This window comes from Monodelphis domestica, chromosome 1 (assembly GCF_027887165.1).
Source record: "Monodelphis domestica isolate mMonDom1 chromosome 1, mMonDom1.pri, whole genome shotgun sequence".
Taxonomy (NCBI): domain Eukaryota; kingdom Metazoa; phylum Chordata; class Mammalia; order Didelphimorphia; family Didelphidae; genus Monodelphis; species Monodelphis domestica.
In genome coordinates this window covers 433,083,614-433,105,555 of record NC_077227.1, presented here as the reverse complement: position 1 = coordinate 433,105,555, position 21,942 = coordinate 433,083,614, and the positions used below count along the sequence as shown (strand labels likewise).

Here is a 21,942-nt window from a genome sequence, read left to right as displayed (position 1 = left end):
GGGCAAAGAGAATTGTCTTCCAGTCACTTCATTTTCTGCTGGCTCATAATCTCCTTTAAAAACTACAGAAGGAACCTTGATCATTAATGATTATATCTATTTGTGACTCAAAAAAATACAAGTATTTTACGCTTTGGGAAATATAGGGAATCAAAGGAACACAAAGAAGAATAGATTCTTGGATTTAGAGGAGACCCTGGAAACTATCTAGCTATTCATGCCTGACTTGGAATCCCCTCCCTTTATAATTTCCTGGAGAAGTTATACTAACTTTCCCTGAAGACTTCCAATTAGGGAAAACTCACTATCTATATACTGTTAAAAATGTATATAATTTGGAAAGGGGGAAGGAAAATAATACAGTGGGAAAACAGTACATAGAAAATTATTTAATTTATTTAAACAGAGAAGGGATGAAGGGAAGGAGAGTGGGAAAAGGTGAATCTAAATGTTTTACCCACTAAATCAACACTATCTCACTCACAGTAAACTAAAACCTAAGTTCCTAAGGGTAGGTTCAACAGGGAATAAAAATCTCACAAAAAGAGAGTCCTTGGTAAGTCACATACTGAAATCCCAGGTGTGATGTCCACAGATGGTCTCATCGTAAGAAGGTCAGCTCTCCAGTTACTGTCCAGTAAAAGACTGAAGATAATTTCTTACCACAGCCAGTAGATATTCAAAAGCCCAATAGCTTGATGGTCGGGTTTCAAGATGTTTCAGCCACACACCTTTTCTCCTTTACCTTCCAGGTTCAGAGTGACAGTTAGGGAATTGTTCCTAAGAGTTCTGACTCAACCAGGCTCAGGAAAATTCTGAGTCTCACACCCTGTCAACCATTCTCTTGCACCCTGTAATTTCCTTGGCTACAGTTCCCCTTAGCACAAAGCCTAAATTGTGTTGAAAACACTATTTTGGCATTTGTGCACAAACTAACTCACTTACAGATTACCTAAACTAGAATATCTACCCAAAATAACAAACAACCTACACTCAACTATCTTAACTAAATCTAGGGATTTCATCAAGGAACAGAAAAAGGGGATTAAATAATGAACAAGTACAAATTTCAAATATATGCAAAAGCACAACAAGCAAATAACATCAAAAGTAAAAGATAAACACAACTTCCATGCAAACATTAAACTCATAAATACTACTCTTATCTACGAATACAAAACATTCTACCAGTATTGTAATACATTAACATCAAACTTAGAGAAATTTTTAAAAATTACAATAAACACAACATTGCATAAGTTTTACACAAATTAAACCAAAAAATTAAACTCACTTATGCAAACTACATGTAACAATAGATAAAATTATACATAAGTGATCTATTTACATAAAATTTACATATATACACACACATACATATAGTACATACACAATATATGCATGCTATACATACATACATTTTATATTTACATATGTTATATATATACATGCACTATAATACAATTAATTTTACAATCCTATCATATACACTATTTACATATGTATTTACAATTTGTGTGATATGTGATGTTATGTGTTATTTGTGTTATGTAATGTATGTTGTAATATGTCAGTACCTTATCTTATTTATCTTAAATTTTAATCTTTATCTAACTAAAGCCCTATCTTAATAAAATTCTCCTGTCTACTTATATTTCTATACTAAACTATCTATCTAATTTTTGTTAGTAACTAACTAATTTATAACTACTTATATTGTTAGTACCCTAACTATACATTGTTTCACTAATTCTCATAGTGAATCAATGTAACCTAACCATGTTTATGTATTTATGTTTATGTTGTGTTATGATGTTATTTTTGCCGTTATGTTGTTTTGCTAGTGTTATGTTAGTGTGACTTATGTTAGTATTATGTTACTGTTGCATGTAATATACTTACCACTATTTCAGATTTTTTTCCTCCTGTTTTAATCTCATTTTACTTGAATAATTCTTTTTCTCCAACTCCATGGTAGTAAATATATTTATGAATATTTGTGAATATGTTTTATGTTGTTTTGTGTTATAATACATTACCCCAATTTTCTTAATCCAGTAGTCCATTAATCCTATGATTCTCTTCATTGCAAATTTCTCAAAGTCTTTAAATTTATCAGTTTTCAGTCTTTTAATAATGCCCATTAATTTCCTGTATTCTCCTCTTCATCTACCTTGTCCTCTTCCAAATGTTCTCTTCCATTAGAATGGTCCTCTCCTTACTGATCTTTCTGACTACAGACTCAATTTAACTAATGATTCTCATGTTCTACTATTTATTCTTCTTCAATTTCTTCTTGTTCAATAATTTGTACATTTTCATTATTTATACCATGTGCTAATTTTATATGTGAACAATGATACCATGAATCTCTACTCAAAACTTTTACTGAATATGGATATACTAACACAATTGTGTAAGGACCTACCCAACTCTCTTGTGTTGCTGATGTTTTAGCAAAAATTTTAACATATACCATATCTCCTGGTTTGAATTATGGAGAGAATAATCCAATAGACCAGCTTGAATCAATACTCCCATATCATGTAATTCTTTAAGTTGTCGTTTTAAAACACTTAGCTAAAAGGCAAGTTGACAGTCTCCTCCTTAGAGAGATATATAGACTGTCTTACAAGTCTTTGCCTGTAGTGGAGCTTGTCCAAAGAGCATTTCATAAGATGAAACATGTAAATTTGCTCTGGTCTCATATGTAGGTAAAACAAAGATATGGGAAGAATATCTGGCCATTTTAGATGAGTTTCAGCACAGATCTTCCCCACCATAGTCTTGAGTTCCTATTGACATGATCCAGTTGACCTGAACTTGGTGGGTGATAAGGAACATGATATTTGGGTGTTATTCCTAGATTCTCATAGACTCGTTTCAGGATCTCTTGGGTGAAATGAGATCCCTTATCAGAGTCTATGGTAAGTGGTACTCCAAATCTAGGAATAATTTCCTTAATCAGCACTTTCAACACAAAGATAGCTGTATTTGTATTTGATGGAAATGCTTCAGGCCACTTAGTTACTTTGTCTACAAATAACAGACAAAATGTGTATCTTCTAGCTTTTGGCATGCTGATGTAACCAATTTTCAGACTCTCAAATAGACAACATGCTAAAGGTCTACCACCCAAACCTTTCTGTTTGGATGTCCCTTGATTGAGTTTTTGACAAAGAGAACAGCTTGTACAGATCTTATTAGCTACAGTACTTATTCCAGGAGCTACCCATTGCCTCTTTACAGAGTCTACTACAGCTTGAGTACCAAAATGACCTTTTGTGTGGATGGCTTGACACAAATAGGTATACAAATCTTTTGGATAACAGCAGTTTTCCAGTGTTTGCAACATATATTCCATGTTCTTTCCTTGCTCCAAATTCTCTTTCCACTTTTGAATTTCTGAGTCTACATAAGTTTTTTCTAGATCATCAGATTCAATAGTTGACAAATTAATTACATACATGGGAGCATTACTGGCAGCAAATTTTGCAGTTATATCAGCTCTATGATTTCCTTTAGAGACTGAATCTATGCCACTAGTATGACTTCTACAATGGATCACTGCTAGCTGTCTAGGTTTTTGGATAGCATCTAACAACTCAGTTATTATTTCTGCATGAGTAATTGGGTTTCCCAATGCAGTAATAAAATCTCATTGGTTCCAGATCTGTCCTGTAGCATAACAAATAGAAAATGCATAACAAGAATCTATATAAATATTTGCACTTTTACCATCAGCTGGAAGACATGCTTGCTTTAAAGCAACTAACTCTGCCCTCTGAACACTAAGGTTACTAGGTAATACCACAGTGTCTCAAATTCTGTGACAGGTTGGGTAGAGTCAAGATGGTGAAGTAGAGGCAGTGAAAGTCCAGACCTCTGAAAACCCTTCCTCACCAATTAAAAACCAAATGCTCCTAGGGGATTGAAAACCAAACCTAACAACAGGACAGAGCCAAGGAACAATCCTGCTGGACTTACTTAAAAAGTATGCCCCCAAAGCCTGAATTTGAGAACACTTGGGTTTAAAGGGAAGGAGGAAGGAAGGTCCCAGGATCCCTCCCTCACCTACAGTAATGAGCCTCTAGCAGTGGTTGGAATCTCTGGGCAGGCAAGGGTGCTAGTCTAGAGGTAGTACCTTGTGGCAAAAGCTGTGCAAGGGTCAGGGCCTTGGGGGAGGCAGCCGGAGGAGAACCTCAAAGAAGGTACCCCAATCACAGCTGAGACACTCCATATCTCCCCCCCTTCCTGAGGTTTTGGCCTCAGGGCACCTCCAGATCTGCAAGTTCAACTGCTCTGGGATTAATCTTATCAAGCCTTCAGAGGGCAGGGAAGCTCAAGCTCCAACACTGGTCCCCCACAGACTGCTCTTACAGTCTTGCTAAGCTCCAAGGGTGAAGGTTGACTGAGAAGCCCAAACCCACAGATCCAGCACATAATGAGAGGAGCAAGACTATAGGTATCTACAGGGGGAAAATAAGGGGCAAATATGAGCAAACAACAGAAAAAGAAAAAAGAAGTTACAACCGACAGCTTCTGTCCAGACAATGAACAAAGGAAATGTAACAGAGGAGGATAAAGGAACACCAAGCAAAACCACAGAAACTCCAGCGAATTGGACAGAGGCTTTGGAAGAACTCAAAATACAATTCAAAACACATCTAAGAGAGGTTGAAGACAACTGGGAAAAAACTTAAAAAGCAAGATAAGTCATCTGAAAACAAAATAGTGTCTTGAAAGCCAAAATTAGTCAGCTTGAAAATGAGGCAAAGGAGATGAAAGATGACCTCCAAAGAAAATCAGACTAGAAGAAGAAGGATGACCAAAAAGCCTGGGATGAAATTCAGTCTTTAAAAACCAGAATACAACAATTAGAAACAAGCGACTTCATAAGGCAGCAGAAAACTATAAAACAAAATCAAAAGAATGAAAAAATTGAGGAAAATATGAAACACCTCATTCATAAGACAGAAGATTTAGAAAATCATTCCAGGAGAGACAACTTAAGAATCACTGGTCTACCAGAAGACCATGACAAAAGAAAAAAAACCTGGACATCATCCATAGGAAATTATCCAAGACAACTGTCCCGACATTCTAGAACAAGAGGGAAAAGTGGAGATTGAAAGAATCCACAGATCACCTTCTGTACTTAATCCTCAACTGACAACACCCATAAACATCATAGCCAAATTCAAGAACTATTGAACCAAGGAAAAAACATTACAAGCAGCTAAGAAGAAGTCATTCAGATACCATGGAAATATAGTGAGGATAACACAGGATCTGGCTGCATCTACACTGAAGGACCAAAAGGCATGGAATATGATATTCCGGAAACCAAGGGAACTAGGTTTACAACCAAGAATCAACTACCCAGAAAAACTGACTATAATCTTATAGGGGAAAATATGGCCATTCAATAAAATAGAAGAATTCCAAGCATTTGTAAAGAAAAGACCAGTCCTAAACAGAAAATTTGATGCCCAATTTTCAGTTAAAGAAATAAAAATTATTAATAAGCACATGAAAAAGTGTCCTAAATCTCTTATAATCAGAGAAATGCAAATCAAAACAACTCTGAGGTATCACCGCATACCTAGCAGATTGGCTAACATGACAGCAATGAAAAGAAATGAATGCTGGAGGGGATGTGGCAAAGTGGGGACATTAATGCATTGCTGATGGAGTTATGAATTGATCCAGCCATTCTGAAGGGCAATTTGGAACTATGCTCAAAGGGCAATAAAAGACTGTCTGCCCTTTGATCCAGCCATACCACTGCTGGGTTTGTACCCCAAAGAGATAATGAGGAAAAAGACATGTACAAGAATATTCATAGCTGCACTCTTTGTGGTGGCAAAAAAATTGGAAAATGAGGGGATGCCCTTCAATTGAGGCTGAACAAATTGTGATCTATGTTGGTGATGGAATACTATTGTGCTCAAAGGAATAATAAAGTGGAGGAATTCCATGTGAACTGGAATGATCTCCCAGAATTGATGCAGAGCAAAAGGAGCAGAATCAGGAGACCATTGTACACAGACTGATACACTGTGGTACAATTGATTGTAATGGACTTCTCCATTAGTGGCAATGTAGTGATGCTGAATAACTTGGAGGGATCTACAAGAAAAAACATTATCCACATTCAGAGGAAAAACTGTGGAAGTAGAAACACTGAAGAAAAACAACTGCTTGAATACATGGGTCAAGGGGATATGGTTGGGGATGTAGACTCTAAATGAACATCCTAATGTAAACACCAACAACATGGAAATAGGTTCTGATCAAGAACACATGTAATACCCAATGAAATTGCACATTGGCTGCAGGAAGGATGGGGGGGAAGGGGAGGAGGGAAATAATGTGATTATTATAACCAAGGAATAATGTTCTAAATTGACTAAATAAATTAATTTTTTAAAAAGAAAGAAAATTTTATGCCCAAACACAGAACTCAACAGAATCATCAAAAGATAATTAAGAAAGGGGGAAAAAAGAAAAAAAAACTTTTGAAGGGACCCAATAAGTTAAAATGATATGTATCCCTACAAGAAAAGAGGATACTTATAATACTTAAAAGCTGTTATTATCACCTGGGTAGCTAGAAGAATTATACTTAGAGGGAACAGTGATGAACTGTATAGGATAAAATGCCAAGACATAAATATGTATACATAAATATATATATGTGTGTGTATATATATATATATATATATATATATATACACAACTAGAGCTTTAAAAGAGATTAATACTAAGAGAATTGGGAAAAGAAACAAAATGGAGTAAATTTATATGTCACAAATAAGCGCATGGCCGGGGGTGGGGAGAACATCAATATACTGGAAGGGTAAAGAGGTTGGAGATAGGAAATGCTCAATTCTTACATGCATTGAAATTGACTCGAAGAGGGAAGAACAATCAAATACATTGGGGCAGAGAATTGATTTGTGCCCTATAGGGAAGTAGAAGGGTAACAAATGGACTGGTGGAGAGGGAAGCAATACAAGGGAGGGAGAGGGTGGGGGGGTAGTTTAAAAAGACTGTAAAGAAAACAAGAGGGGAATAAGAAGGGAGTGGGGTAGAAAGGGAATTAAAATAATGATGGGAATTAGGGGGACTGATTAAAAACAAAACACTGGTGTAGAAGGAAATAGTGAAAGAAGAAGACAGTATGGGAGAGATTAGGTTTGGATTAACATCTCACACCCTACACCGAGACAAACTCAGAATGGATGAATGACTTGAATATAAAGAAGGAAACTATTAGTAAATTAGGTGAACACAGAATAGTATACATGTCAGTTCTTTGGGAAAGGACAGATTTTAAGACCAAGAAAGAGTTGGAAAAAAATTACAAAATGTAAAATAAATAATTTTGATTATATTAAATTAAAAAGGTTTTGTACCAACAAAGCCAATGTAGCCAAAATTAGAAGGGAAGCAGCAAATTGGGGGAAAAAATCTTCATAACAAAATCTTCTGACAAAGGTCTAATTACTCAAATTTATAAAGAGCTAAATCAATTGTACAAAAAATCAAGTCATTCTCTAATTGATAAATGGGCAAGGGAAATGAATAGGAAATTTTCAGATAAAGAAATAAAAACGATTAATAAGTACATAAAAAAGTGTTCTAAATCTCTTATAATCAGAGAGATGCAAATCAAAACAACTCTGAGGTATCACCTCATACCTAGCAGATTGGCTAACATGATAGTAAAGGAAAGTAATGAATGCTGGAGGGGATATGTCAAAGTTGAGGCATGAATGCATTGCTGGTTGAGTTGTGAATTGATCCAACCATTCTGGAGGGCAATTTGGAGCTATGTTCAAAGGATTCTTAAAGACTGTCTGCCCTTTGATTCAGCCATAGCATTGTTGGGTTTATGCCCCAAAGAGATAATAAGGAAAAAGACCTGTACAAGAATATTCAATGCTGCTCTCTTTGTGGTGGCAAAAAATTGAAAAATGAGGGAATGCCCTTCAATTGAGGAATGGCTGAACAAATTGTGGTATATGTTAGCGATGAAATACTATTATGCTCAAAGGAATAATGAACTGGAGGAATTCCATGTGAACTGGAACAACCTCCAAGAACTGATGCAGAGTGAAAAGAACATAACCAGGAGTACATTATACACAGAGACGGATACAATGTGGTACAATCGATTGTAATGGGCTTCTCCATTAGTGGCAATGCAGTGATCCTGAACAACTTGGAGGGATCTATGAGGAAGTACACTATCCATATCCAGAGGAAAAATTATGGGAGCAGAAACACTGAAGAAAAAAACTGCTTGATTACATGGGTCGAGGGGGATATGATTGGAAATATAGATTCTAAATGATCATCCTAGTACAAGCATCAACAACATGGAAATAGGTCCTGATTAAGGACACATGTAAAACCCAGTGGAATTGCGCATTGGCTACAGGAAGGGTTGGGGGGAGGGGAAGGAGGGAAAGAATATGATTCTTGTAACCAAGGAATAATGTTCTAAATTGACTAAATAAAATTTTCAGAAAAAATAAAAAAATAAAATGGAAAGTGTTATTGGCTACCTAGAAAAAAAAATTCAGTGACAACTGCAGCACTTGTATATCTAATTCCATTACACAAATATGAAGAACCATCAGTGAATAATACCAAGTCTGGATTTTCAATAGGAGTGTCTTTTAAATCCATCATAGGCATATCCACTAGATCTACTACTTCTCCACACTCATGTAATAGTTCACCATTCTTTGACAAATCAGGAAAAAGTGTAGCTGTATATAATACACTACACCTTCTCAACTGGATGTTTTCACTACCTAAGCCTATAATATACTTAGATATTTATTGGTCTGAATATGCTTGAGTACAAAATTTCCTCATTAGTGCTTCTATTTGATGTGAACAATATACAGTCAATGGACATCCCAAAAGTAAATCTGCTGACTTCTGGACCACAGCTGGACCATAGCCCACAGCTGCTATGCCCCTTAGACAAGGAACTGTACCAGCAACTATTGGATCAAGCTGACAACTATAATATCCAATTGGACAATAATTTTGTCCTAAAATCTGTTTCAGTACACCAGAAGCAATACCTTCAGTTTCATTAACAAATAGTTGAAATAGTTTTGAATAGTCTGGGATACCCAAAGCAGGAACAGATAAAATGGTTTCTTTAAACTTACTTAAGGCTTACAGATGTTCAGGTTTTAATTTCAGAGGTTCTGGTTCTGTATTACTGTTTAAGTCTGTTAAATACTTTGTTAATTCACTATATCCAGGTATCTATTGCCTACAGAAACCAGTTGTTCCAAGAACAGGTCTGAGTTGTTTTTTGGTCTTAGGAGCACTCAGATTCTGGATGTCTGCTAGTCTTTTCTGTGTGATACTTCTGGAACCCTCTGATAATACAAATCCAAGCTATTGCACTCAAGGCAAAATCCACTGTAATTTTGCCTTGGAGATTTTATGCCCACATTTATGTAATTTTGTCAAAAGAATCTTTCTATCTCTGAGACACACTTCAGCACTTGGAGATGCAAGGAGGATATCATCAACAAAATGCACTATATTACTTTCCTTAAATGTTATGGTTTTTAGATCTCTATTTAAAATTTGTGAGAATTGACTCAGTGAATTAGTATGCCCCTGGGGAAGATGAGTCCAAGACCACCGGGTAGTTTCCCATGTAAAAGCAAAGATCTTTTGAGAATCCTCATAAATCAGTATTGAGGAAAAATCTGAGCACAAATCTACCATGGTGAAATATCTTGCCTGACTTGGAATGGAAGAAATTATAGCAGCGGGACTTGGTACAATAGGATATGTCTTTACCACATGATTATTTACAGCTTCTTAAATCCTGTATGAATCTGTATACTACTTTGCCATTTTTATCTAGATTTGGCTTTTTGATTGGAAGTATAGGTGTATTATATTCTGAGAAACAAGGTATTTTGATCCCTTGTTGGATTAAAGATTCAATGATTGGTCTGATACCCTTTATTGCTTCTTTACATAAGGGATATTGAGGTATACAAGCAACTGGTCCTTCCTTAATCCTCACCTTTACAGGAGTAGCTGATTTCAATAGGCCTACATATGTGGAAGATTTTGACCATAAATCTTCAGGGATATCCTCAGGTATAGGATAGATGGAATCCAAGTCATCATCTGTACTGACTTAATCTAACAACAGCAATGGAAAAGCTTTCAGAGATTCTTCTGGTAGATGTAATGAGATATCATCAGTATCACTGCATTAGATTGTTGCCTATGATTTATGTAATAAATCCCTACCTAGAAGATTCATGAACAATCTGGCATACAAAGAAATGCATGCTCCACAGATAAAGGACTTAAAGTAATCATTTTAGGTTGTAATTTTGCTACTCTCTCTGGTTTTCAGTAGCTCCTATTACTTTCATTGTGCCCACAGCTCTACAATTCTTAGGAAGACTTTGAAAAACTGATATACTAGCTCCAGTATCAACCAAAAGATCATATATCTGATCACCTAGAGTCACAGATACATATGGTTCTGTACTGTTTGGAGGTTGAAATGTTTCTAATACTGGTGCTAGCACAGTAACATCAGAACAAAGACCAGTCATTTTGTGTCCATCCAAGTTTACATTTTCTTGAACTACATGATATTCCCAGGATTTTACATCTTTAACTCCATCATCAGCTTTTTCATTACTCCCTTTGGTCCTTATACTCTCCATCTTGGTATCATTGTTCTCATTTACAATCTCATTATGATTATCCAATTTACATTCTCCACTATTTTCCCTTATTTTACATTCATTAGAATTTTCTGCTAATTTTATATTAAAATTTTCTTTTTGTTAACACAATTGTTACAATTGTTAACACTAATTATATCCTTTGATTCAATCAATTCATCTTCATTATTCTTATTACCATTATACTCACTTTCATTTATTCTCAATTCATTATCCCTTGATTTAATTACAGAAGTACACTAGGTAAACCTTCATAAGGAACATGCACCTTTTCTCTGATCATCCTTAACCACCTGACTATATTTAGACCTTTCTCCGGACTTTACCCAGTCTTGCATAGTGTTGAGGTCTGGTGCTTGGGCTCCTTGGCAACAGGAATTTTGACACACATTTCCATTATTTTTCCTTGAGTATTTATTATTCTATTCATTTTTGTTATTATTATAGTTAATATTCTAGTTATTATTCCAATTATTATTCCTATCAAATCCTACATACCTGTTCATTTGCCTTGCAAACTGGCCTCTATAACAACATTCTTTTACAAAATGGACAACCTTATTGCAGAGGAAACAATGTTAGGGTCCTGATTGTCTATCTCTTGGATTATAATAATAATTATTATTAGGTTTCATTGATCTTAATGTAGCCACTGCCTTAACCTCTTTTGTCTCACTTTATTTAGCTTTAATTTCTGCTTCCCTAAATTTTCTTTTAAGATTTTCCTCTACCGTGTCTCTATCCTCATATTTTTCTTCATTATCTGTGGTTAAGTATGTTGCCTTTCATCTAATGTCTTCCAGCTCCATTTCCTATCAGAATAATTGTTTTTAAAAAATAATTTTATCCTGGAATGGCATTTTTTACAAAGATCCTTTTTATGTGTGATATCATCCCTTCTTCAAGGACATGCATATTCAGATAGGTCTCAGCAGCCTCAGTGATTCAGGCTAGAAATGATGTAGGCTATTCAGGGAGTTTTTGTTTTACAGTTTCAAATTTGGACCAAGCATTTGGTCTTTTTAAATATCAACCCATGACCTCAATTATTGTTTGCCTACTTTCCTTCATTACATCATATTGAGCCTTATTGTTCATATCCATGTCATATTGTTCTGTCCAGGCTGTTAAAAAAGGGTCTTTTCTTGTCTCCTCTATGAATTTATTACATTCCCTTTTTGTTAATAGCTCTTTCATTAATAGGGCAAAATCATTATAATATGAGTCAAATAGATCTATAGCTATCTTCATCTCCTTAATTACATGATTTTGTTCATCCACAAAGGCAGGGGTTCTTTTCTTCATGGATTCAAAGTACTCTGGGGTGAGTCTTTTGTGTGTCTTCACCTGGAAGATTTCATCTCTTGAGACTACAGGAAGATAAACAAACAAATAAATAAATAAAATAAAGTAACCATCTGTCCAGTCTCTTCTTGTTGTAACCTATTTAAATTCTCCTTTACACCAGCATTTACCTTTTCCCCACACCCATATTCTGCATTAACAAACTTTTTATCCTTTATATATAGTTCCATCTGGTCCAGCTATTTTTTCATATGTATTGCCATTAGTTTGAGCTCTGAATCCTTTGTCAACCAAATCATAATTGCTTTAAACCATTTGCCAAGAATGCCAGTCTACATTTATATAGGAAACAAAAACAGATACACATTACAGGGATATGAGACAGGACAGTTTGCATCGTAATTTCCATAAACGGTTTCATCCACTTAATTTCTAAACCCACATAACATACATTAGGGAAAAGCACAAATAAAATGTAAGGGATATGCAGAATGCATCCCCAGAACTGTAGAAATAATTTAGGGTTGTGAACTAATCTAAATCTGATTTTTGGTCGCCAGGGGATTTCTCAAATAAAATACCCAAGTCAGTTTGGAAATATATAGTGGTTTAATCAATATAGAGGGAAGAAATCAAGGAGAAGAGAGAGTGAAAAGTATAGGATTCCTCCTGCCCGGCCTGTGCCAGGCAAGTTCTGTAAAAGTGGAGATTTTGAACCCCAGACTTCAATCCCCAGAAGTCCTTGGTGTTTCCCAGAATTCCCTATAATCTCACCTTAGTCCCCAGGTTGGTATTTAACTGGCAGTAACACCTCCCTCGCTCTCTTCCATTCCATTGCAATGATGTAGTAAGTTAGCTAAGTGCAGGGATTCTGAATTGGCTAATCATCCATGAACACGTGGTTATTATTATGTATTTTCTTTATTCCTTGATTTCTAATAATCCTTAATAAACCTCATAAAATATAATATTTTTATGAGATATAATTTAATTTTTAAAGTTTTTGGCAACCACAAGATTGGATGAATACTTCTCAATTTTTTTTAAGGATAGCCTAGATAATTCTTTTAAACCACGTTTCTCCAGCCAAAGTTTTTTGCCTACCCTCACAAAGCTTCTGATCCAGCTTGCTCCTGCTGCCTGCTTCTGCGCTCAAGCCATCCTCTCTGAACCTGCTTGACTCAGATTGCTCTACCACCCTAGCCCCAGCCCCAGCCCCACCCAGGCCCCAGAAATTCTTCCACCTCCAGATCTCCCTGGGCCAGCCCTAGGACCCAGGCTGCTGGTAGCTGTTCCTGTGTCTTTGGAATCACAAACCAACTGGTAAAAACTGGGGTGTTCTTTCCTTAGGCAACAATTAGCCTCCGTGTGGCAGGGGACCTCAGGGGGGTGAACAAGGAGAAGGAAGAGACTTTTCCAAACAGGAAGTTGATTACAAGTGTGGTGTATTTCAAAGGATATCTTTTGAGTGCACTGATTCTTTTACTTATTTTACCTGAGACTCAGGGGAGAAATTCATCTCCCTGCAACTCTTTGCCATTTGGATCTGCCCAATTTGAGATTCCTAAAATCCATGTTAACCCTTGCTGTGGGATATTTGTCAGTTCTGACAAAAGGCATCTCAAAGGATAAAAAACAAAACCCCAACAAACTTTAAAGAGATTGGAGGTTATATTTTTAAGGCTTTTCAGATTCTAATGTTTTATAAAAATCTCTATATTTTGTTGCATTTTGCTGATTGTTTTGTTTAAGATTTAATTTTGTTGGTTTTAAGTTCATATATTAATGTATTCAATAATATTTTGTTACACTGAATCATTTTAATGTACTGGGTTTTAACTGCTGTTATATTCTGTTGCTTTTCCTCGATAACTATACTGAACAAATATTATTGAATAAGCCCATATATTAAAAACAGCCTTTTCTATTTTGACTTTGTAAATTGTCACATAGAGGATGGATGGACTTCATCAAAAACTGGTTACAATTGTATAACAACCTTTGGAAAATTTAATGAGCTAAATATCTCAAATTGATTTTAAGGGGTCTTTAGACATAATTTTTAGATTTTTTTTCAACAACTCTGATCATTTTTCCTGCCTCTAACAGGAGGTAAGGTCCATTTTAGTAGTTGAAGTGAAATACAATCATAATCCCCACCTCCTACATTTATAAAAATGTGAATGGATGGGACATCGCAGTCTCGTACCAAAGGAGCTGGGAAGTTAATCCCAGGGCATAGTACCCCTGGATGACTCCCAAAAGAGGAGCATCTTTCATTTATAACTCTTCAGCTCACTTTACTCTTTCATCAGAATGATATCTAGATTTCTTGATGATGTTGTAGACCCAAATAAGTTTTACTTTGTCTTAAAAATATGTTTTCCAAAGTTGAAACATTGCTACACCTGAAAAACTTGTGACAAATATCCATTTTCTTTAAATGTCATACAGCAGACTCATGTTAAATATGATAGTGGGTTTGTTTGATATTGTCATTAAATGGGCTATTATAACTTTGGGGATTTTGATACCTTTTGAATGTGCACTACCTGTTGTACTACTGTTCTTTATTAAAAAAAAAACAAACCTGTTACTTTGTGAAATTCATTTGCTTGTATTCACAATGGATCATGGCCAGGTATGAAGAGGAAATGGATCTCATTTGTGGTGAGAAACCTTGTATTCTATATTTTCTTAGCTGACACAGTGTGTCAATTATTGTAAGCTATGTACATATTTTTTATTTTTAAAACTTTTATTATTATATTTTCTTGCATGTGCAATATACTATTTCAGTTTTTTATTTTTTCTCTCTTTTTATACTTGAAGCACATGTCACCCATATTAAGATTTTAACTTTTTTGATTTGCAGTAATATAAGTTTAAAATATATTTACTATAATGTCATTGCAAAGCCAAAAAGTTTGAGACTATAAAAAAATTATGCCATTAATTGTTTTAAAAATTTGTGGGACTTTGCTTAATGATTCTGTCTGATTCCAGGACAAGAGAATACAAAAAGAGCCATCGCACAGCACAGTGCCAAAGAAGCACAAAGCTAAACTTCATAGTGCCAATCGAGCACAAGGTCAGAGACCAACCAATGCTGGTGGGAGAAAATTTTGAGCGATGACAAGAGGACTTGAACTTGTTTGTGGTTCGAGATTGTGGCTGTTTAACATATGTTAAAGGCAGGTCTTTCTTGTTCTAAGTATCTCAAATTTGGCTCCTCCTGGCTCCTATAATCTAGTCCCTTTTCTGTCTTTCATAATGTGGTAACTTTCGTAGTCTTGGCTACTGATTGGGTAAATGCTTAAATGATTTTAATTGGGCCCTTATTCTATGACCTGTTATAGATTTATTTTTCCTTTCCTTAGAATTTTTACAGGTAAGACTTTTATAGTCTATATTTCATCCAGAAATTATCTTTTTTATTTGGATCTTTTGGATGTTTTTGATTTCTCTTGCCAATTGATTCATATACCTCATAACTCAGCCATGCATCTCTAAATGATCCCTGTGTTTTTTCAATCATCCTCTTCAGGGGGGGAATGTATAAAATATTATTATTTTAAATTGCAAAGTTTAAATTCCTTTTGAGAGTAATTTTAGGATAAGAAACATGTGACCTCTCCAAATTCAGAAAGTGAACTGTTTGGAGAAGACACCATGAAGACGCCTCCACAGACAACACGCTGAGCCAGAAGATCCAGAGTGAACTTTGGGATGTGGTGATTTGAACTGTGTGGGGTTTGAATGCATTGTTTTGTATGTATACTATTATGCCAAAGGGAACTTCCCCCTAACTGGCTTTTTGTAAATTTGCCTAGCAATTATTGGTTTTGTTCTCTTTTCCTCTTATCCTCAAATTATTGACATTTCCTAGCTGGTATGTTTACAAGACCCCATTGGAGAGACTAGTCTTCCTCAGGCCTCAGGGGGAATGTAAGAATGGAGATTTTGAACCCCAGACATCAATCCCCAGAAGTCCTTGGTGTTTCCTATAATTCCCTATAATCTCACTTGAGTCCCCAGGTTGGCGAGATCACAATTGGTATTTAACTGGCAGTAACGCCTCCCTCGCTCTCTTCCATTCCATTGCAATGATGTAATAAGTTAGCTAAGCACGGGGATTCTGAATTGGCTAATCAGCCATAGGCATGTGATTATTATTGTGTATTTTCTTTATTCCTTGATTTCTAATAATCCTTAATAAATCTCATAAAATATAATATTTTTATTAGTAGATACTAATTTAATTTTTACAGTTTAAAGTCCTCTGCCACAAGGTCCTTGAAGATTAGAGGCTTTCTCTAAGTGGATAGTGTTTGGAAGGTAAAGGAGAGAAAAATCAGCCTAAACAGCTAGAGATCTCAGAGAAGAGCCTCACCTTAACTAGGTTACTAGGCTTCCTCCAGTATGGTATCAATAGCAGCCACCACACCAAGATGCTGACATGCTCAGCAAGCTGCCACCAGCCAGCTTTTCACTGTCAAAGAGCCCAGAGAGAGGAAGTGATACAAAATATATAGACGGTTTTTCATCAGTTTCCTGCATCTCACATGAACCAATGATATCCTAGTCTTGACTTAGGACAGCCTAGGGGTCTGTTAATTGTTTCTGATTTGTCATTTGCTAGCACATGTCTGTCATAGGCCATCCTCCTAACTACTTAATCCTTAAGTATGGGTGTAGACATTTCTGATTTTGTTAGACTAAGTAGGGTAGAGTAATCTAAAGTTTACAATTTCCTGATTTTTGTTAGACTAAGTAGGGTAGAGTAATCTAAAGTTCACGCAACCCAATCAAAACATCCATTACCATATCCTCAAACATGTTGACATTTAAAGATAATACTGTTTACACAAATGAATTAGAGTTGTTATAATCCACTTTTAACTTTTTAACAAACAATTAGTAAAGAGAAAAAATTTCTTTAAAAAATTTGAAAGAAAAAAATTCCAATATGGCCACTAATATGGCTGCCTAAATCATGTGGCAAAAGGTATTTAATGATTAAATGCCTCTACCAGCTTAGCTAGAGACTCAGATTTCCACTGGCCCCTACCCTTGGAATGTACTACTGTCTGAATGGAGATAGAATCTTCCAACCTTAACTAACTGTTCCCTATACCAACTGAAGTAAGTAAATATGAAAACATAAATTAAGGTTTTCCAACCTAGCTGACTCTGCCAACTGTTAAAAATGTATATAATTTTGAAAGGGTGAAGGAAAGTAATACAATATACAGTCCATTCCACTTTTTAAAAATAGTTCTAATTATCAGCAAAATTATCTTTACATATATGGAAATCTGTTTCTCTGTAACTCCCATCTATTGTTCCTAGTTCTGCCCTCTGGGGCCATGAAGAACAAGTCTAATCCCTTTTCTACATGACAGCCCTTCAAATATTTGAAGATAGCTATCATGTCTCCCCTAAAACTTCCATTCTCTAGACTAATAATCCTCATTTCCTTCAAATGACACTTGCATGGTAGGATCACCATCCTGGTTGTCCTTTTGTAGATATTCTCCCATTCCATCAACCCTTCCTTAAAATACAGAAGCAAATACAAATCATTGTCTTACTGGAAGAGGACAGCAGGACTGTCACCTTCTTAGACCTACACACTGTAGTCTTCTTAATGTGGCCTAAATATCACATGGTTGTGTCAGACTGATCTTGCAGTTCATCAAAGGTAGTGGATGATAAAGTGGATAAAGAACTGGGTTTAGAGGCAAGAAGACCTGAGTCCAAATCCAGCCTTGGTTGCCAAATCCACTTATGTTCTAGGTGACTCTGAACAAGTCAATTAAACCACTGTTTGTGTCAGTTTCCTCAAATGTAATGGGGAAAGGATAGAGATAGGATTAGATTTAAGAGAAGTGGAAGGCTCTCTTTAAGGCACATACTAGGAACTCAAGGGAAAGGATTCTAGCAGACAGAAGGCAGAGGAGGAACAGTTTGGAAGTGACAACTGATGGAGAAGTAACTTCCTGTTGGAGGTTGGTCGCTTCCTATCTGGAAGAGTGGAGAAAAGGTGGGCTTGTTGGAACTCATCTTTTTTTTTTTTAATTTTATAATATTTTATTTGATCATTTCCAAGCATTATTCATTAAAGACAAAGATCATTTTCTTTTCCTCCCCCCTACCCCCCATAGCCGACGCGTGATTCCACTGGGTATCACATGTGTTCTTGATTCGAACCCATTGTCATGTTGTTAGTATTTGCATTAGAGTGTTCATTTAGAGTCTCTCCTCTGTCATGTCCCCTCAACTGTAGTCAGGCAGTTGCTTTTCCTCGGTGTTTCTACTCCCACAGTTTGTCCTCTGCTTATGAATAGTGTTTTTTCTCCTAGATCCCTGCAGATTGTTCAGGGACATTACACCGTCACTAATGGAGAAGTCCATTACGTTCGATTATACCACAGAGTATTAGTCTCTGTGTACAATGTTTTCCTGGTTCTGCTCATCTCGCTCTGCATCACTTCCTGGAGGTTGTTCCAGTTTCCATGGAATTCCTCCACTTTATTATTCCTTTTGGCACAATAGTATTCCATCACCAACATATACCACAATATGTTCAGCCATTCCCCAATTGATGGGCATCCCCTCATTTTCCAATTTTTGGCCACCACAAAGAGTGCATCTATGAATATTCTTGTACATGTCTTTTTGTCCATTATCTCTTTGGGGTACAGACCCAGCAGTGCTATGGCTGGATCAAAGGGTAGACATTCTTTTATCGCCCTTTGGGCATAGTTCCAAATTGCCCTCCAGAATGGTTAGATCAGTTCACAACTCCACCAGCAATGAATTAATGTCCCTAACTTTGCCACATCCCCTGCAGCATTCATTACTTTCCTTTACTATCATGTTAGCCAATCTGCTTGGTGTGAGGTGATACCTCAGAGTTGTTTTGATTTACATCTCTCTGATTATAAGAGATTTAGAACACTTCTTCATGTACTTATTAATAGTTTTGATTTCTTTATCTGAAAACTGCCTATCCATGTCCCTTGCCCATTTATCAATTGGAGAATGGCTTGGATTTTTGTACAATTGATTTAGCTCTTTATAAATTTGAGTAATTAAACCTTTGTCACAGGTTTCTATGAGGATTTTTTCCCAATTTGTTGTTTCCCTTCTGATTTTAGTTACTTTGGTTTTGTTTGTACAAAAACTTTTTAATTTGATGTAGTAGAAATTATTTATTGTACATTTTGTGACTCTTTCTATGTCTTGCTTGGTTTTAAAGTCTTTCCTCTCCCAAAGGTCTGACATGTATACTATTCTGTGTTTACCCAATTTACTTCTGGTTTCCTTCTTTATGTTTAAGTCATTCACCCATTTTGAATTTATCTTGGTGTAGGGTGTGAGGTGTTGATCAATTCCTAATCTCTCCCACACTGTCTTCCAATTTTCTCAGCAGTTTTTATTGAATAGTGGATTTTTGTCCCAAAAGCTGGGATCTTTCGTATACTGCTTGCTGAGGTCACTTTCCCCCCAGTCTATTCCACTGATCCTCCTTTCTGTCTCTTAGCCAGTACCAAATTGTTTTGATGACTGCTGCTTTGTAATATAGTTTAAGGTCTGGGACTGCAAAGCCCCCATCATATGTGTTTTTTTTTTCATTATTTCCCTAGATATCCTTGATCTTTTGTTATGCCAAATGAACTTTGTTATGTTTTTTTCTAAATCAGTAAAGAAATTTTTTGGGAGTTCCATGGGTATGGCACTAAATAGATAAATAAGTTTGGGTAGGATGGTCATTTTTATTATATTGGCTTGTCCTATCCATGAGCAGTTAATGTTTTTCCAATTGCTCAAGTCTAGTTTTAGTTGTGTGGAGAGTGTTTTGTGGTTGTGTTCATATAGTTCCTGTGTTTGTCTTGGGAGATAGATTCCTAGGTATTTTATTTTGTCTAGGGTGATTTTGAATGGGATTTCTCTTTCTAGTTTTTGCTGCTGAGCTGTGTTGGAGATATATAGAAATGCTGATGACTTATGTGGGTTTATTTTGTATCCTGCAACTTTGCTAAAGTTGTTGATTATTTCAATTAGCTCTTTGGTTAATTCTCTAGGATTCTTTAAGTAGACCATCATGTCATCTGCAAAGAGTGATAACTTGGTCTCCTCCTTGCCTATTTTGATGCCTTCAATTTCTTTTTCTTCTCTAATTGCTACTGCTAGTGTTTCTAGTACAATGTCAAATAGTAGAGGTGATAATGGGCATCCTTGTTTCACTCCTGATCTTATTGGGAATGCATCTAGTTTATCCCCATTGCAGATGATATTAGCTGATGGTTTTAGATATATACTGTTTATTATTTTTAGGAACGACCCTTCTATTCCTATGCTTTCTAGTGTTTTTAATAGGAATGGGTGTTGTATTTTATCAAAGGCTTTTTCTGCGTCTATTGAGATAATCATGTGGTTCTTGTTGGTTTGCTTGTTGATGTGGTCAATTATGTGGATAGTTTTCCTAATATTGAACCAGCCTTGCATCCCTGGGTTTTCTTTCTCTGTTTTTGACCTGCCTGGTTTTGGAATCAGTACCATGTTTGTGTCATAAAAGGAGTTTAGTAGAACTCCCTCTATGCTTATTATGTCAAATAGTTTGTATAGTATTGGGATTAACTGTTCTCTGAATGTTTGATAGAATTCACTGGTGAATCCATCAGGCCCTGGGGATTTTTTCTTAGGAAGTTCTTTGATGGCTTGTTGGATTTCATTTTCTGATATGGGATTATTTAAGAATTCTATTTCTTCTTCTGTTAGTCTAGGCAGTTTGTATTTTTGTATATATTCATCCATATCACCTAAATTGGTGTATATATTGCTATATAATTGGGCAAAGTAATTTTTAATAATTGCCTTAATTTCCTCTACATCAGAGGTGATGTCCCCCTTTTCATCTTTGATGCTGTTAATTTGCCTTTCTTCCTTCCTTTTTTTAATTAGATTGACCAGTACTTTGTCTATTTTGTTTGTTTTTTCAAAGTACCAGCTTCTTGTCTTATTTATTAAATCAATAGTTCTATCATTTTTGATTTTATTGATTTCTCCCTTAATTTTTAGGATTTCTAATTTGGTTTTCTGCTGGGGGTTTTTAATTTGATCGCTTTCGAGTGTTTTTATTTGCATTTGGAACTGATTGATCTCTGCTCTCCCTAGTTTGTTAATAGATGCACTCTGGGATATGAATTTACCTCTGATTACTGCTTTGGCTGCATCTCAAAAGGTTTGAAAGGATATCTCGTCATTGTCATTTTCCTCGATGAAATTATTATTTCTATGATTTCTTCTCTAACTAAATGATTTTAGAGTATGATATTGTTTAATTTCCAATTAGTTTTTTATTTGGTTTTCCATGTACCATTACTGATCATTATTTTTATTGCCTTGTGGTCTGAAAAGGCTGCATTTATTATTTCTGCTTTTCTGCATTTGTGTGCCATGTTTGTGACCTAATGTATGGTCAATCTTTGTGAATGTGCCATGTGTTGATGAGAAGGTGGTGTATTCCCTTTTATCCCTATTTATTTTTCTCCATATGTCTATTAATTCTAATTTTTCTAAGATTTCGTTCACTTCTTTTACCTCTTTCTTATTTATTTTTTGATTTGATTTATCTAAATTTGATAATGGTTGGTTCAAGTCTCCCACTAATATGGTTTTACTGTCTATTTCTTCCTTCAATTCTCCTAGTTTTTCCATTAGAAATTTGGGTGCTATATTATTTGGTGCATACATGTTGATTTCCTCATTATCTAAAGTCCCTTTTAACAAAATATAATTACCTTCCCTATCCCTTTTGATCAGGTCTATTTTTGCTTTGGCTTTATCAGATATCATGATTACCACTCCT

The 21,942-nt window shown here is 35.6% G+C and overlaps 1 long non-coding RNA gene across 1 annotated transcript in view; it reads right to left on the bottom strand.

Annotated features, from left to right (window-relative positions):
- Window positions 1-6,790: 6,790 nt before the first annotated feature.
- LOC130453527 (uncharacterized) overlaps window positions 6,791-21,942 on the bottom strand; it is a 192,697-nt gene continuing 177,545 nt past the window's right edge. Inside the window, exon 5 of the long non-coding RNA XR_001626495.2 lies at window positions 6,791-12,130. This is a non-coding gene — a long non-coding RNA (uncharacterized LOC130453527). The remainder of the gene's footprint in view (window positions 12,131-21,942) is intronic.